Source organism: Pongo pygmaeus, chromosome 18 (genome assembly GCF_028885625.2).
Source record: "Pongo pygmaeus isolate AG05252 chromosome 18, NHGRI_mPonPyg2-v2.0_pri, whole genome shotgun sequence".
Lineage (NCBI taxonomy): Eukaryota > Metazoa > Chordata > Mammalia > Primates > Hominidae > Pongo > Pongo pygmaeus.
Window position 1 is genome coordinate 68,914,595 of NC_072391.2, and position 16,931 is coordinate 68,931,525.

Below are 16,931 nucleotides of genomic sequence, written 5' to 3' on the forward strand. Positions count from 1 at the left end.
AGTGGGGGCTAAACAATGGGTACATACGGACACAAAGATGGCAACAACAGACACTGGAGACTCCAAAAGATGGGAGGTGAGGGTGGAATGCTGAAAAACTACCTATTGGGTAGTACACTCACTATCTGGGTGACAATATCAATTGTACCCAAACCTCAGCATCATACAATATACCCATGTAATAAACCTGCAAATGTACCCCCTGAATCCAAAATAAAAGTTGAAATTAAAAAAGAAATTGGGGATGAAATAAGGTATAGACTGAGACATTCAAATTAGCCTGAATCTATTATTGTAGATAGGTTTCTTGCAGTAACAGCTAAGCTTTGCCCTGTGTAGTATCTCTAATGTTACAAAATATACCGCTGTCTTTGATTTTGCTCAAGTTATAGAACTCTCACCTGAGAATTCGAGTGTCAGAGGGGAAAAAAAAAAAGGTTATAGAGCTTTGCTAACATACCCTTATTGCCAAGGAGGAAGCAATGTTCAGGTGTTTTAAAAAAGTATGATTATAGTTGGGGTAGGGAAAGATAAAAACACCGAGATACTATAAATGTATATGATACAATCCCTGCTCTGAGTAAACTTATAATCTAATTGGAGAAACAAGCCTTTAATTTATGTACCAGGTTCAGTAATATGAATTAAGTAGCAAAAAGTATGCAACAGCGTAAGTGTTGAGTGGCAGGGGATCGATCAAGTCCAGAGTTAGTAAGATTTAGTAGAAGAAGTAAGATTTGAGATTAATCTTGAAGAAAAAAAAGCATACTAAACAAGGAAAATAGTAGAAGCTAAAATGTAGTAGAAAACTGGTGATGGTCTTCTCAGGGGATTGTGATGTTAGCATTACTGAAGCAAATCATTTTTGAGTTTCAAGAAAACTTCTAGAATCAGTTTAAGTGATGATGTTAGTTTCCTCCTCTAAGACCAATGCCCAAGGTACATCCCTCTTCCCTTTACTAGGAAGGGTGGAAGCCGTGAGGGAAGGGAAGAGAGGGAAAGAGGGAGAGAGGAAGGGAAGGAAAGAAGAAAAGGAGGAGAGAGAGAGAGGGAAGGAAGAGAGAGGGAGACAGAACAATGACATTAAAAAATGACACAATAAAGAAATGAAAAGCAGAGGTTGCCTTTTTGCAGATGGACAACAAAGTGGGTTTTCACAGGCACAATGTGGACACATTCTGTGCTATATAATCCCCATATGCCAGGAATGTCATTAATTAGATAGAAAGGAATGACTGGAGACTGGCCAAATGCAGCTCAGGAGATCAAAGGCTACATATACTCACGCATTTTCACCTATGCTATGGAATCTTTGGTATAGCTACACAGTATGTATAGGCTTTGTCAGGAGATTGACAGGAGCCTGAATTAATACTAGGATTTTAATAAACCATTGATTCCTGGCATTTTTGTTACCAAAAGATGGTCTCATAAACATACAGTGTCTTTGAGCTGGACAATAGAGAAAAAGATATTTGGACAGTGGCATAAGCTGGGGGAGGGGGGATGCCAGCATAAAAGTTTATTAGAACTACTTGAAAAAGTCTGCAGAAAAGGTTTACTGGGAGGTGATTTGAAAGAATAAAGATATTCATGATAATATAACAGTAAGGACAGGCATGGTAGCTCACACCTGTAATCCCAGCACTTTCGGAGGTGAAGGTGGAAGGATTACTTGAGCCCAGGAGTTTGAAACCAGCCTGGGCAACACAGTGAGATCCCATCTCTGCAAAAAATACAAGAGTTAGCCAGTAATGATGGTGTGCACCTGTAGTTCCATCTAGTCAGGATGCTGAGGTAGGAGAATTGTTTGAACCCAGGAGGTTGAGGCTGCAGTAAGCCAAGGTTGTACCACTGCATTCCAGCCTGTGTGACAGAGCAAGACCCTGTCTTTAAAAGACAAACAGTAAGTGCTCCATAAACATTATCTATGTGCCAAGCACTGTGCTAAATGCTTCATGTGCTTGATCTCATGTAATTCTATAAGATAAATAGTAGTTACCTCCATATATTATAGAAAAGGAAACTGAGGCTCAAGAGAAATTAACTAAGCTGCCCATGATGACCTGACTCTATTATAACAAAGGCAGTATCTGCTTCAAAATATATAATCACTATAGTATCTATTTCTTCAGCGTTTTCCTCTCTTCTATTTCCTTTGATACGGTTATATGAAAAGACATTAAAAAATCTGCATTTCCTTTGTAAATTTTATTAAGAAGGCAAACAAAAATTGAAGAGGATATTTCTGAATAAAGAAGGGAAATGGAGACATGGTGCTCATAGCAAAATACTTCTTAGGACACTAAGGGAAAGTAGTAAAACAGTCCAGATAATTCTCTTCTTTAACATGCTTCCTCTAGCTATGTAGAGACTCATGCAAAAACAAAAATAAAAATGTACAAATAAAGAAAAGTTAGTGTATTTCTTCTTCCCTCATTCACTTGCCATTCTGCAGGCATGAGATTATAAATTCCAATGAGCTTTGCTCACTTCATAACCTGGTCTTGTCATTCTGGAACATACCAAGCTTCTTCCTATCACAGCATCTTCACACTGCTTGTTCCCTCCACTTAGAATTTATGGCTGACTTCTCAAGAACCATGTCTCAGTTAAGATGTTAGTTCTTCAGATTGACTTTTCCTGAACAACCTAGGTAAAATGTTTCTCCTCTTCCCTACTCAAAACCTACCCCCTTCCTCATACACTCTCTAAATATCTTGATTTTTCCTCTTCACAGCATGTATCACTATCTGAAGTTATTTTTGATTTTTATTATTTTTTAATAGAAACAGGTTCTCACTCTATTTACCAGGCTGGTCTCAAACTCTTGGCCTCAAGCCATCTTCCCATCTTGGCCTCACAAACTGCTAGAATTACAGGTGTGAACAACCATGCCTGGGCTATTTTTTATGTTTTATTTTATGTGTAAAAATTTATTCATAAGAATATAAAGTTTTATTCATTACTATATCTCTAGTACTTACAAAAGTAGTTGGCACATAGTAAGCATGTAGTAAATATTTGTTGAATGAATGAATGACCACTATACTTGCCAATAGGAATAGGGCAAACCTAAAACAGATACATTTGGTAATGCTTCATAATTTAGAAAGTGCTTACATATACTTCAATAGTCAATATCCCACTGGGGGCTAATCTGCATATCAACTGGTTATATCAAAACACCTACAAATCAAAGAATTCTATTTGCTATTACAAGTCTTAGTCTTATTTGTATGAAGGCCCTCAACTCAATTAAAATTCTTGGCATAGTTGTGTGCCTAGTTACTGTCTAAACTCCTTTCAAAGCAGTGGTAAGAAGGACTTTCAATAGAATACAGAAGAGCAACAAAATATGTTATATCAATGAGTTCTGAAGTTTTTATTGCCATTCACAACAGACAAAGTTCCTGCTTTCATCTGCCAAAAATGTCCTTATAAACACTAAGGTTTTTATTTCTGCTTTTCAGACTAGTACAAGTTATACTGCTCTGCACAGCTAGAAGAGAACACCATGGTTAACACATGAAAAATAGCTGGTCAAAGCACGTAACTTTTTTGTTCATAACCCAGAGTTACTTTGAAATTTTCTGGGTATTTGAAGAGAGAATGACATCTAGGGTTGAGAATTCAATCTCATGTTCATACATTTTCTTTGCTGACTTATCCAGGAACTAGGATAAATTCCTTATGGATTTTATCCCATTCCAGTTTCACTGGCCTGGTGTTATCCTGAAGAATTAGCACCTCCATCTCCCACTCGGGGCTTGACAAGAATCAACATATTTGGAATTGGTAGAAGATACAGGTAACAAACTCTGAACTTTCAGAAGTAATGACGTTTCGAAAACACTGAATTATTGGTGTCCCCTCTACCAAATGATTTTTTGTTTTCATTTGCAGAATGAAGCTTAGGTAAAAAAAATACCATTAAGAAAATCTTATGTTGGGGCCGGCCGCGGTGGTCCACGCCTGTAATCCTAGCACTATGGGAGGGTGAAGTGAGGGGATCACTTGAGGTCAGGAGGTCGAGACCAGCCTGGCCAACATGGTGAAACCCCATCTCTGCTCAAAATACAACTAGCCAGGCATGGTGGCACACGCTGTCATCCCAGCTACTTGGGAGGCTGAGGCAGGAAAATCACTTAACCCCGAAAGGTGGAGGTTCAGTGAGCTGAGATCACACCACTGAACTCCAGTGTGGAGCACAGAGAGAGACTCGGTCTCAAAAAAAAGCTAAACAAAAATGTTTCCCTTAGTTTTAATTTTATAATAAGTATTAAAAAAAGAAAATCCTACGTTGGACTTGACAAAGAGATCCCAGGTCGTTTCAGTATCTCCAGTGGGAATTATAATTATTTTTGCTGAACTGATGACTGAAGGTTTTTCCTAGAGTATTTTCTTTTCAACAAGAGGCAGAGACTACAGTTCTCATTGACCTCCATCCATCCAGATATCTGCTCTTAACTCATCAAACAGTTCTGTCTCATTTCTAGGACATTACACATTGTTTCAGACCTCTTTTCACTATAAGAAATGAAAACAGATGTCTAATTCCTAGGACCTATATGGTGGAAAAGACAGTCCTGCTCCTGGTGTAGACTCCAGTCACAAGAGTCCTTCTTAACTGACTGAAAATAACTAATCATTCTCTTTTTGTGATTTTATTACTGTGCAAATGTATATCCCATTAGGTATTCGTTAACTGATAATTTAAAAGATTTTTGTCTATAAATAGCATGTTTATCTTGGAAACACTGCTAGCAATTTCAGCTTAAAAATTTGCAAGGTGGTTCATTTGCCAAAAAAGGGGGTGTTTTTAAGTAAAATGCAATGTTCGATGAATTATATACAATTATTTTATGAAAGGCTTTTGGTTTTTTTAGCACCATGTCAGAGCAGGTACAAAGTGATAGGAGAAAGCTGATTGGATGAGCACATAGGGCAGTACTTATTGAACTACACATGGGTAAACAACATGGTAAGGAGACCATTAATAAACTCAATAATGGTATCAAGAAATTGCAACAGAATACAGAAAATGGTAGTGCAAGCATGCATCATTGAAAAGCTATGTAAAACATTTGAGATTACCCAAATGAAGTCCCCTCCCTCACTTTGGTAACATTTAAAGTGAACAAACCCTGGCTTTTGTGCTTCCCCTCCCATTCTTCATTTTAACAAGCTAGTTTTAAAAAAATGGTTGAGTGTGGTGGCTCATGCCTATAATCTCAGCATTTGGGAGGCCAAGGTGGAGGACTGCTTGAGGCCAGGAGTTTGTGATCAGCCTGGGCAACATAGTGAGACTTTCATCTCTACAATCAATCAATCGAAATATAGAATATAAAAGCAAATAGTAACAGAAAGAAGCGAAATCAACAAGATGTGGGAGCATCCAAGAGGTACACATATCAGTAAATGCTAAGTAAAATGAATAAAAGACCAAATTTTGGTCTTTAAATATATTTCTATCTCCATTCTATAAGTATGTATTCAAGAGATTATCATAATAAATTAGTAACTTATTTTTCAACTTTAATTTCATTAAAAAGGGAGGATGTATAATATTACTGATGATTAGATAAGCACACTAACTTTTTTTTTATTATTATACTTTAGGTTTTAGGGTACATGTGTGCAATATGCAGGTTAGTTACATATGTATACATGTGCCATGCTGGTAGCACACTAACTTTTATACAACAAAGTGCATATTTTCCTTTATAGTAATAATCGGGAAATTATACATTTATTCCACCACTAAATGTACCATACATTTTTTTAAAGCAAATCTCCTTTGGAGTGCCTTTAGTATCAGTTTAAAAATCCATAGCAGAAAATTTGTCTCATTACTTTAAAAATCCATCTCTTTCTGTTTTCTTTTTATTTTTTGAGACAGGCTCTCACTTTGTCACTCAGGCCGAAATGCAGTGGCACAATCACAGCTCACTGCAGCCTCAACCTCCCTGGGCTCAGGTGATCCTCCCACCTCAGCCTACAGAGTAACTGAGACCACAGGCACATGACATCACAACTGGCTAACTTTTGTACAGAAAGAGTTTTGTACAGACAGATTTCCACCATGTTGCCCAGGCTGGTCTTGAACTCCTGGGCTCATGTAATCCGCCCACCTCAGCCCCACCAAGTGCTGGAATCATAAGCATGAATCATCGTGTCTGGCCTCTATTTAAAACAAAAACAAAAACAAAAAAAACCCCACCTTGGTCACCATATTTATTTCCAAATGACTTTTGATTGTATCAAAAACAGAGATACCTTCAGTTCAAACACTTGAAAAGTATGGCGGGGAGGGGCCAAGATGGCTGACTAGAAACAAGTGCGGTCAGAGGCTCTCACTGAAAATGAAAACAACAAGTGAATCCTGCACGGGCAACTGAGGTATCCAAGTTCTCTCACTGGGACTGACTAGGCAGTTGGCATGACCCACGGAGAGCAAGGAAAAAAGCAGAGTGGAGTGACGGCCCACCTGGGAGCCACACATGGCAAGGGGAACTCCCACCCCCAGCCAAATGAGATGGTGAATGATTGTACTATTTCGCCCGGGGAAACCATGCTTTTCCCACAGATCTGTGCAACCTGTGGATCAGGAGATCCCCTCAGGAGCCCATCCCACCAGGGCCTTGGGTCTGTGGAGATTCTCAGTGGTCGCTCAGCTGGAGACTGCCTAAGACTACTGAGTTCCTGGGGGGGAGGGGCAGCAGCCATGACTGCAGCTCCAACCTGCTGTTTTCCTCTGCCTGTGCTAGGGAGACTGGGTGGTTTGGACCCAGTAGGAATTCCCCACAGCACAGCACAGCAGCTGTGGAAGACTGTGGCCAGACTGCCTCTTTAGGCTGGACCCTGACCCATCCCTCCTTGCCAGGCATGGTCTCTCTGTAGGAATTTCAGCAACTCCAGCCAGGGAGTTAGGGACAGAACTCTGATCTCCCTGGGATGGAGCCCCTGGGGAAAAGGGCGGTCATGATCTCCATGGATCAGTGGACTTATTCTTTCCCCCTGCTGGCTCTGAGAAATCCAGGCAGTCCAGACAAGTGGGATTCCCCCCAGTGCAGTGCAGCCCCTCCAGCAAGGGGCAGCCAGAGTGCTTCGTTAAGCAGGTCCCTGATCCTGTGCCTCCTGACTGGGTGAGAACCCCAAACACGGGTCACCAGACACTTTATACAGGAGCATTCCTGCTGGCATTAGGTCGGTGCCCCTCTGGGATGGGGTTCCCAGAGGAAGGAGCAGGCAGCCATCTTTGCTGTTCTGTAGCCTCCACCAGTGACACCTTCAGGTGCAGGAGAGACCCAGGTGAAAAGGGTCTGGAGTGGACCCTGAGCAAATGGCAGCAGCCCTAAGGAAGAGGGACCTGACTGTTGAAAGAAAAACAAACAAACAGAAGCAACAACAACAACATCATCATCAAAAAGTCCCCACAAAAACCCCATCCAAAGGTCAGTAGCCTCAAAGATTGAAGCTAGATAAATTCATGAAGATGAGAAAGAATCAGTGGAAAAACACTGAAAACTCAAAAAGCCAGAGTGTCTATTCTCCTCCAAATAATCACAACACCTCTCCAGTAAGGCCACAGAATTGGGCTGAAGCTGAGATGGATGAACCGACAGAAGGAGGCTTCAGAAGGTGGGTAATAACGAACTTTGCTGAGCTAAAGGAGCATGTTCTAACCCAATGCAAAGAAGCTAAGAATTATAATAAAACATTACAGGAGTTGTTAACAAGAGTAACCGGTTTAGAGAGGAACATAAATGACCCAATGGAGCTGAAAAACACAAGAGAACTTCACAATGCAACCACAAGTATCAATAGCTGAATAGATCAAGCAGAGAGAAGAATTTCAGAGCTTGAAGACTATCTTGCTGAAATAAGATGGGCAGACAAGATTAGAGTAAAAAGAATGAAAAGGAATGAACAAAACCTCCAATAACTATTGGATTATATACAAAGACTGAACCTATGACTGATTCGGGTTCTCCCCGATCCTTGAAAGAGATGGAGAGAATGGAACCCGAATATCATCCAGGAAAACTTCCCCAGGCTAGCAAGACAGAATAACACTCAAATTCAGGAAATCCAGAAAACCCCAGTAAGATACTCCATGAGAAGATCAACCCTAAGACACATAATCATCAGATTCTCTAAGGTCAAAATGAGGGAAAAAATGTTAAGGGCAGCCAGAGAGAAAGGCCAGGGGAAGCCCATGAGACTAACAGTGGACCTCTCAGCAGAAATGCTATAAGCCAGAAGAGAGTGGGGGCCAATATTCAACATTCTTAAAGAAAAGAATTTCCAATCCAGAATTTCATGTCCAGCCAAACTAAGCTTCATAAGTGAAGGAGAAATAAAATTCTTTTCAGACAAGCAAATGCTGAGGGAATTCGTCACCACCAGGCCTGCCTGGCAAGAGCTCCTGAAGGAAGCACTAAATATGGAAAGGAAAAGCCATTACCAGATACTACAAAAACACACTGAAGTACAAAGACCAATGACACTATGAAGCAACTACATTAACAAGTCTGCAAAATAACCAGCAAGCATCATGATGACAAGGTCAAATTCACAATAACAATATTAAACTTAAATGTAAATGTGCTAAATGCTCCAATTAAAAGACCCATAATGTCAAGCTGGATAAAGAGTCAAGACCCATTGGTGTGCTGTATTCAAGAGACCCATCTCACAAGCAAAGGTATACATAGGCTCAAGGAAAATTTACTGAGCAAATGGAAAGCAGAAAAAAGCAGGGGTTGCAATCCTAGTTTCTGACCAAACACACTTTAAACCAACAAAGATTTTTTTTTAAAAGACAAAGATTTTTTAAAAAGACAAAGAAGGGCATTACATAATGGTAAAGGGTTCAATTCAACAAGAAGACCTAACTACCCTAAATATATATGTACCCAATACAGGAGCACCCGGATTCATAAAAACAAGTTCTTAGAGACCTACAAAGAAACTTAGATTCCCACACAATAATACTAGAAGACTTTAACACCCTGCTGTCAATATTAGACAGATGATCAAGATAGAAAATTAACAAAGATATTCAGGACTTGAACTCAGCTCTGGATCAAGTGGACGTGATAGATATCTACAGAACTCTCCACCTAAAAACAACAGAATATATATTCTTCTTGCTGCCACATGGCACTTACTCTAAAATCAATCACATGATTGGCAGTAAAACACTCCTCAGCAAACGCAAAAGAACTGAAATCATAACAGTCTCTCAGACCACAGGGCAATCAAGTTGGAACTGAAGATTCAGCAACTCACTCAAAACCACACAACTACACAGAAATTGAACACCCTGTTCCTGAATGACTCCTGGGTAAATAATGAAATTAAGGTAGAAATCAAGAAGTTCTTTGAAACCAATGAGAACACAGAGACAATGTACCAGAATCTCTGGGACGCAGCTAAAGCAGTGTTAAGAGAAAAATTTATAGGACTAAATACCCACATCAGAAAGCTAGAAAGATCTCAAACTGACACCCTACCATTACAACTAAAAGAACTAGAGAACCAAAAGCAAACAAGCCCCAAAACTAGCAGAAGACAAGAAATAACCAAGATGAGAGCAGAAGTGAATGAGATAGAGACACAAAAACCCTTCACAAAAACCCCCAACAAATCCAGGAGCTTTTTTTTTTTTAAAAAAAAAAAAACACCCTAATAAAATAGACTACTAGGTAGACTAATAAAGAAGAAAAGAGAGGAGAATCAAATAGACACAATAAAAAATGATAAAGGGAATATCACTACTGACCCCACAGAAATACAAACAATGATCAGAGAATACTATAAACACCTCTATGAAAATAAACTGGAAAATCTAGAAGAAATGGATAAATTCTTGGACACATACACCCTCACAAGACTGAACCAGGAAGAGGTTGAATACCTGAACAGACCACTAACAAGTTCTGAAATTGAGGCAGCAATAAATAGCCTACCAACTGAAAAAAGCCCAGGACCAGACAGATTTACAGCTGAATTCTACCAGAAGTACAAAGAGGAGCTGGTACCATTTCTTCTGAAACTATTACAGACAATTGAAAAGGAGGGAATTCTCCTTTTCACTGCCAGGAGCAAGGCTGGTTCCACATATGCAAATCAATAAATATAATTTATCACAAAACCAGAACTAAAGACAAAAACCACATGATTATCTCAAAAGACACGGAAAAGGCCTTTGATAAAATTCAACATCCCTTCATGTTAAAAACTGTCAATAAATTAGGTATTAATGGAATATACCTCAAAATAATAAGGTATTATTATTTAATGACAAACCCACAGCCAATATCACACTGAATGGGCAAAAGCTGGAAGCATTCCCCTTGAAAACCAGCACAAGACAAGGATGGCCTCTCACCACTCCTATTCAACATAGTACTGGAAGTTCCAGCTAGGGCAATCAGGCAAGAGAAAGAAGTAAAGGGTATTCAAATAAGAAGAGAAGTCAAACTGTCTCTGTTTGCAGATGACATGATCCTGTATCTAGAAAATCGCATTGTCTCAGCCCAAAAGCTTCTCAAGCTGACAAGCAACTTTAGGCAAAGTCTCTGGATATAAAATCAATGTGCAAAAATCAAAAGCATTCCTATACACCAACAACGGACAAGCAGAGAGCCCAATCATCAATGAACTCCCACTCACAACTGCTACAAAGACTGTACAATACCTAGGAATACAACTAACAAGGAAAGTGAAGGATCTCTTCAAAGAGAATGACAAACCACTGCTCAAGGAAATCAGAGAGTACACAAATGGAAAAACATTCCACACTCATGGATAGGAAGAATCAATGTCATGAAAATGACCATACTGCCCAAAATAATTTATAGAGTCAATGCTATTCCCATCAGACTACCATTGACATACATTCTTCACAGATTTAGAAAAAAAAAATCTCCTTTAAATTTCATATGGAACCAAAAAAGTGCCCATATAGCCAAGACAATCCTAAGCAAAAAGAACAAAGCTGGAGGCATCACACTACTTGACTTCAAACTATACTACAAGGCTACAGTAACCAAAACAGCATGGTACTGGTACCAAAACAGACACACAGACCAATGGAACACAATAGACAACTCAGAAATAAGACCACACATCTACAACCATCTGATCTTTGACAAACCTGACAAAAACAAGCAATGGAGAAAAGGATTCCCTATTTAATAACTGGTGCTGGGAGAACTGGCTAGTCATATTCAGAAAATTGAAACTGGACCCCTTCCTTACACCTTATACAAAAACTAAATCCAGATGGATTAAAGTCTTAAACATAAAACCCAAAACTATAAAAACCCTAGAAGAAAATCTAGGCAATACCATTCAGGACATAGGCACAGGCAAAGAGTTCATGATGCAGTGGCCAAAAGCAATTGCAACAAAAGCAAAAATTGACAAATGGTATCTAATTAAACTAAAGAGCTTCTGCACAGCAAAAGAAATTATTATCAGAGTGAACAGGCAACCTACAGAGTGGGAGAAATTTTTTTGCAATCTATCCATCTGACAAAGGTCTAATATCCAAAATCTACAAGGAACTTAAATTTACAAGAAAAACACAACCCATCAAAAACTGGGCAAAGGACATGAATAAACACTTCTCAAAAGAAGACATTTATGCGGCCAACAAACGTGAAAAAACACTCAACATCACTGATCATTAGAGAAATGCAAATCAAAACCACAATGAGATATCATCTCACACCAGTCAGAATGGCAATTATTAAAAAGTCAAGAAACAACAAATGCTGGCACGGCTGTGGAGACAGAAAACGCTTTTACACTGTTGGTGGGAATGTAAATTAGTTCAACCGTTGTGGAAGACAGTGTGGCAATTCCTTTCCTCAAAGACCTAGAATCAGAAAAGCCATTTGACCCAGCAATCCCATTACTGGATATATACCCAAAGGAATAGAAATCATTCTATTATAAAGATATATGCATGCGTATGTTCACTGCAGCACTATTAATAATAGCAAAGACATGGAATCAACCCAAATGCCCAGCAATGATAAACTGGATAAAGAAAACATGGTACATATACACCATGGAATACTATGCAGCCATAAAAAGGAATGAGATCACGTCCTTTGCAGGGATATGGACAGGGCTGGAAGCAGTTATCCTCAGCAAACTAATGTAGGAACAGGAAACCAAATACCGCATGTTCTCACTTGTAAGTGGCAGCTGAATAACAAGAACACATGGAAACAGGGAGGGGAACAACACATGCTGGGGCCTGTTGGCAGGGGTGGGGGAAGTTTAGGGGAGGGAGTACATCAGGATAAATAGCTAATGCATGCTAGGCTTGTTACCTAGGTGATAAGTTGATAGGTACAGCAAACCACCATGGCACATGTTTACCTATGTAACAAACCTGTACATCCTGCACACGTATCCCGGAACTTAAAATAAAATAAAAAGTATGTGCATGTTATGGGGACCCTCCAGTGTTTCTTGCATCCATCCCCTCCTTTTCATTCCCATAGCTATTGCTTCAGTGCAAGCTGGCATTTCCCCTTCCCAGGATCTCTCTTAACTAGCATCTCTCTCATGATCAACTGTACACAGTAGTGCCAGGATCATACTCTTAAAGTATAGCACCTATCTTTTCACCACCTTGCTCAAAAACTTCCAGTGGCTTCCAGTACAGCAGAGAAGATACTCCAGTCTCTTCATTTTCTAACACTTACATGGTGCTTGTTATGTGCCAGGCACTGTTTTAGATGTATTATTATATATTATTCCTTGTAACAACTCTGTGATGTAGGTACAAATCTTACCCCCATTTTACAGAGGAGAAAACCAAGACACAGTTCAAGTCACTTGTCAAAGGACACGGTATGTTTCAGCACTGAGGTTAGTACCCCCGGACTCTAGCTCCAAAGTTCTATCTCTGTATCTTTTTCTGTCTCACTATTCTCTGACTGAACCAAATGCTTTTCTGCTTTGGGGTCTTTGCTTACAATTTTCTCTTTTCCTGCTATACCCTTCTCCCATATTTCCCTATCTATATCCATCAAGATCTGAAATGCCACCTCTTCCATGATGCTCACCCAAGAGACCTTGTCGATTCCACTGTATACATTTATCTGCTATAACACTGTATTTTCTCTTTTTTTTTTTTTTTTTTGGACCTCTGAACTTTTTTTTGGCCTCCTGCTCCCCAAAGGGTACCCTGCTTCTGCTGGCTTAATGTTTCAGAACTTTGGGGTCATTGTTCTCAGACACCACTTTGCCATCCACTATCCGGCAGGTGGTGGTCTTTTGGATGGTTTGCATGGAGTTGCTGCTGTCCAGGGCATCACCAAGATTGAAGTCCTCGCCATCTTCCAGCAGGCAGCAGTAGGTGGCGATCTCAGCCTCCAGGTTGACCTTGATGTTCTGCAGGGCCTCCTCGACCTGGCGCTACCCCTCTGCCCGGGTCTGTGCCAGCTCTGACTCCAGGTAAAGCAGGATCCCACTGAGCTGATCCATCTACAGGGTGTAGCGGGCCTCCACCTCCCTCAGGCTGTTCTCCAAGCTGGCCTTCAGATTTCTCATGGAGTCCAGGTCAGTCTCCAAGGACTGGACTGTACGTCTCAGCTCCGTGAGTGTCATCTCAGCAGCTCCAACCTTGACGGACTGCGTGGTGACCACTGTGGTGCTCTCCTCAATCTGCTGAGACCAGTACTCGTCCAGCTCCTCTCTGTTCTTCCGAGCCAGCTTGTCATATTGGGCCCAGATGTCTGCCATGATCTTGGCGAGGTCCTGAGATTTGGGGATCTACCTCCAAGGTCAACCCAGAGCTGGCAATCTGGGCTTGTAGGCCTTTTACTTCCTCTTCGTGGTTCTTCTTCATGAAGAGCAGCTCTTCCTTGCGAGCCTCGATCTCTGTCTCCAGCTGCAGCCGAGTGACACTGGTGTCATCAATGACCTTGCAGAGCCCATGGATGTCGTTCTCCACAGACTAGTGCACGGCCAGCTCTGTCTCATACTTGACTCTAAAATCATCAGCCGCAAGACAGGCACTGTCAATCTGCAGAACGATGCAGGCATTGTCCACAGTATTTGCGAAGATCTGAGCCCTCAGGTCCTTGATGGTCTGGAAGTAACGGCTCCAGTCTCTGAACTGGGGTCCCTTCTTCTCCAGGTGCTCCCAGATTTTGCTCTCTAGCTTCCAGTTCTCCGTCTCCAGGTTCCTCACTCTGTTCAGGTAGGAGGCCAGGCAGTCGTTCAGGCTTTGCATGGTCTCTTTCTTGTTCTGGATGCCTCCCATTCTTACAAGACCCCCAGCCATCCCTGCAGACAGGCCCCCAGACCCCATGCCGCCCCAGAAGCTGGCGGAGTGGGACATGGAGATCCGGGAACCAGAGCCCCTGGTGCCTGCATAGACGTTGGCCGTGCTGCTGACTGGCCGGGCACTGTAGCTGGGTGCCTGGACAGAGCCCAGGGACTGGTAGTTGGTGGAGAAGGTGGAGCGAGTGGTGAAGTTCATGCTGTCCACAGAGGAGAGTGAGAGGACAGGACTCAGGCTTTGCCGACGACCTGTATTTTCTAGTATGTTTATTTGAATGTATATTTCTAAGTTATAACTCTTGGAAGAGAACCATTTCTTATTATTCTATTTTTATTTTATCTGATTATTATTTCTCACTGTCCACCTTCAGTACTTATTAACTGTTCCTGACACAAGGGAGACTGCTGTGCAATAGCTACAACTGCAGTAAATAAGCTAATGGGTGAAATCATGATACTTAAAAAACACAGGTCAAGTGTAGTCGCTCATCCCTGTAATCCAAACACTTTGGGAGGCCAAGGCGGGAGGATTGCTTGAGGCCAGGAGTTCAAGACCAGCCTGGGCAACATAGTGAGACCCCCATCTCTACAAAAAAAATTGAAATATATATATTATAGACACTAAATAAATATTAATTGACCTGCAAAGATAAGTATATTCAAAAGACTCTAACACAAGCTCTGAGGGCAATTCCAGAACTGTTTTGGACACTGATATAATAAATACATAGCATTCCAAAAGAATCACTTTGAAAATGACCAAAGATTTTCATGGCTTCAACTATTATTATTGAGTACCTACTACATGCCAAACATAAAAATATGAAAAGACAAAAATAAAAGTCCTGAAGTGTTTAATAAAAAAAAATCACTCTAGCTCCCTCATATTTTTAAGGAAGGAGGTCTAAATGATAAAGTATCATTGGGAACTCTGCTGTGGTATAAAAGCCTCTAAAAAACATGCCAACTGGGCACAGATCTCCCTTCAGTGGGAATAATCATCACTAGGAACCCAAAGAAAAATTCCTAAAAACATGGGATATAATGCATATACCCGCCACACCCGCTCCACACCCTGCCAGGAATTTGCAGGAAGCCTCATGTTTTGTATATTTTACATATAATAACTACTATGTATGAAATTTGTGGGAATTTGAGATTCCTGGGTAAAAGATGCCATACTTGTTCAAAGTATAAAAAAAAGATAGCTTCATCTGCCATTAAAAACACAGCTTTAAAAGAAAATTAAACAAAAAGGGGGAAGAGGGAAATTCAGCTTTAATATATCTATTAAGGGGTATGTTTAAAGCTGAGCTATTTCCTAGCTCTCTATATAATATCCTTAGCAGAGAGTCCTGGTTTTTAAGAACTGTAGATTTTTCTTCATTTCCACAGATGTCTGCTTCTATTTTGAGATGTCTGACTCTTCTGATGAAATAAACCCAATCAAAATGTTCATTTTCCTTCAGTTTTTGTTTATTTAATTAACATGATTTTCTACATGATTATAAAGGCCATAATTATATTATCAAATCCCTGTCAAAGTAATGACTTAATGTAAAACGTTAACACTTAGTAGTGTTTAAAACAATATTAAAAAAAAAAAACCCTGTGTATGAATAGGGTGAATTTATTCAGACTACTTCCTCTGGAATGCAAATGAAAATTTTGGCTATGCTTATTTTTTTATTATTATATATTACTGCAAGGAGAAACAGTTTTTAGCCTTTCTGAATAGTAAATATCTATCCCAAACCAAGATCTTTTTCTGATTGGTTTATAACCGGCACCAGCTATTATGAAACCAGGAATGATAATATGACAAAAGAACACAGGACAAGCAAGGTACACATTACCAGGTAATATTTATAGTTAAAATATTTGAGGATAACACAATCAGAAGTATGGGGCTAAAAGGGATTTCATTAGAATTTTCCCTTCCCTTTGGTTGGAAACACACGCACATAGCCATTCTAAATACATTAAGAATATTCTTTGTTTTTAGCCTCTCAGAGTTAGAGTCTATCATCCTCTTTTGCCTTCCATGCTGTGTTTGTATGCTCCACTGAAGTCTATTTCTCTTCTTCTGTCCTGAAGATGGAGAGCTGGCAGCCACCTTTCTGCAGCAAGAATCTTTGTGTACTTGAAGATAATGTTTAATGACTCATCAGCCTTATTGTCTCCAGAATAAAAACAAAGTAGAAGGTTTTGTCTTTTGTTTTTTAAGGATGTCAGAGGATATGGTTTATTATTGGCCCATATATAACATTCAAAATCCTTACAAGCAAGTGAGGGAAGAGGAAAGGAATACACAAGAATAAAGGTCCAGCAGGCCAGCTGGAATGTAAAAGAAAGGCTAATAGGAAGAAATAAAGAAAACATTCATGGAGAGCTTCAAAAGTAATATTTGAGTGCTTATGATACGCAAGGCACTGTGCAGAGTCCTTTATATAGTTGTCATCATCACCATCATATTAGCTAACACTCACTGAACACATACTTTTGTGTCAGGTACCATTCTAAGTGCTTTTCATGAATGAAATACATAATCTTCAGGACATCCCAAGGGTGGGGTTATTACTACATTTCAGAAAAGAAACTGAAACATAAGT

At 40.0% G+C, this 16,931-nt stretch overlaps 1 pseudogene; it reads right to left on the bottom strand.

Annotated features, from left to right (window-relative positions):
- Positions 1-13,233: 13,233 nt before the first annotated feature.
- On the bottom strand, positions 13,234-14,548 carry LOC129015291 (keratin, type I cytoskeletal 18-like; annotated as a pseudogene).
- Between the last annotated feature and the right edge of the window lie 2,383 nt (positions 14,549-16,931).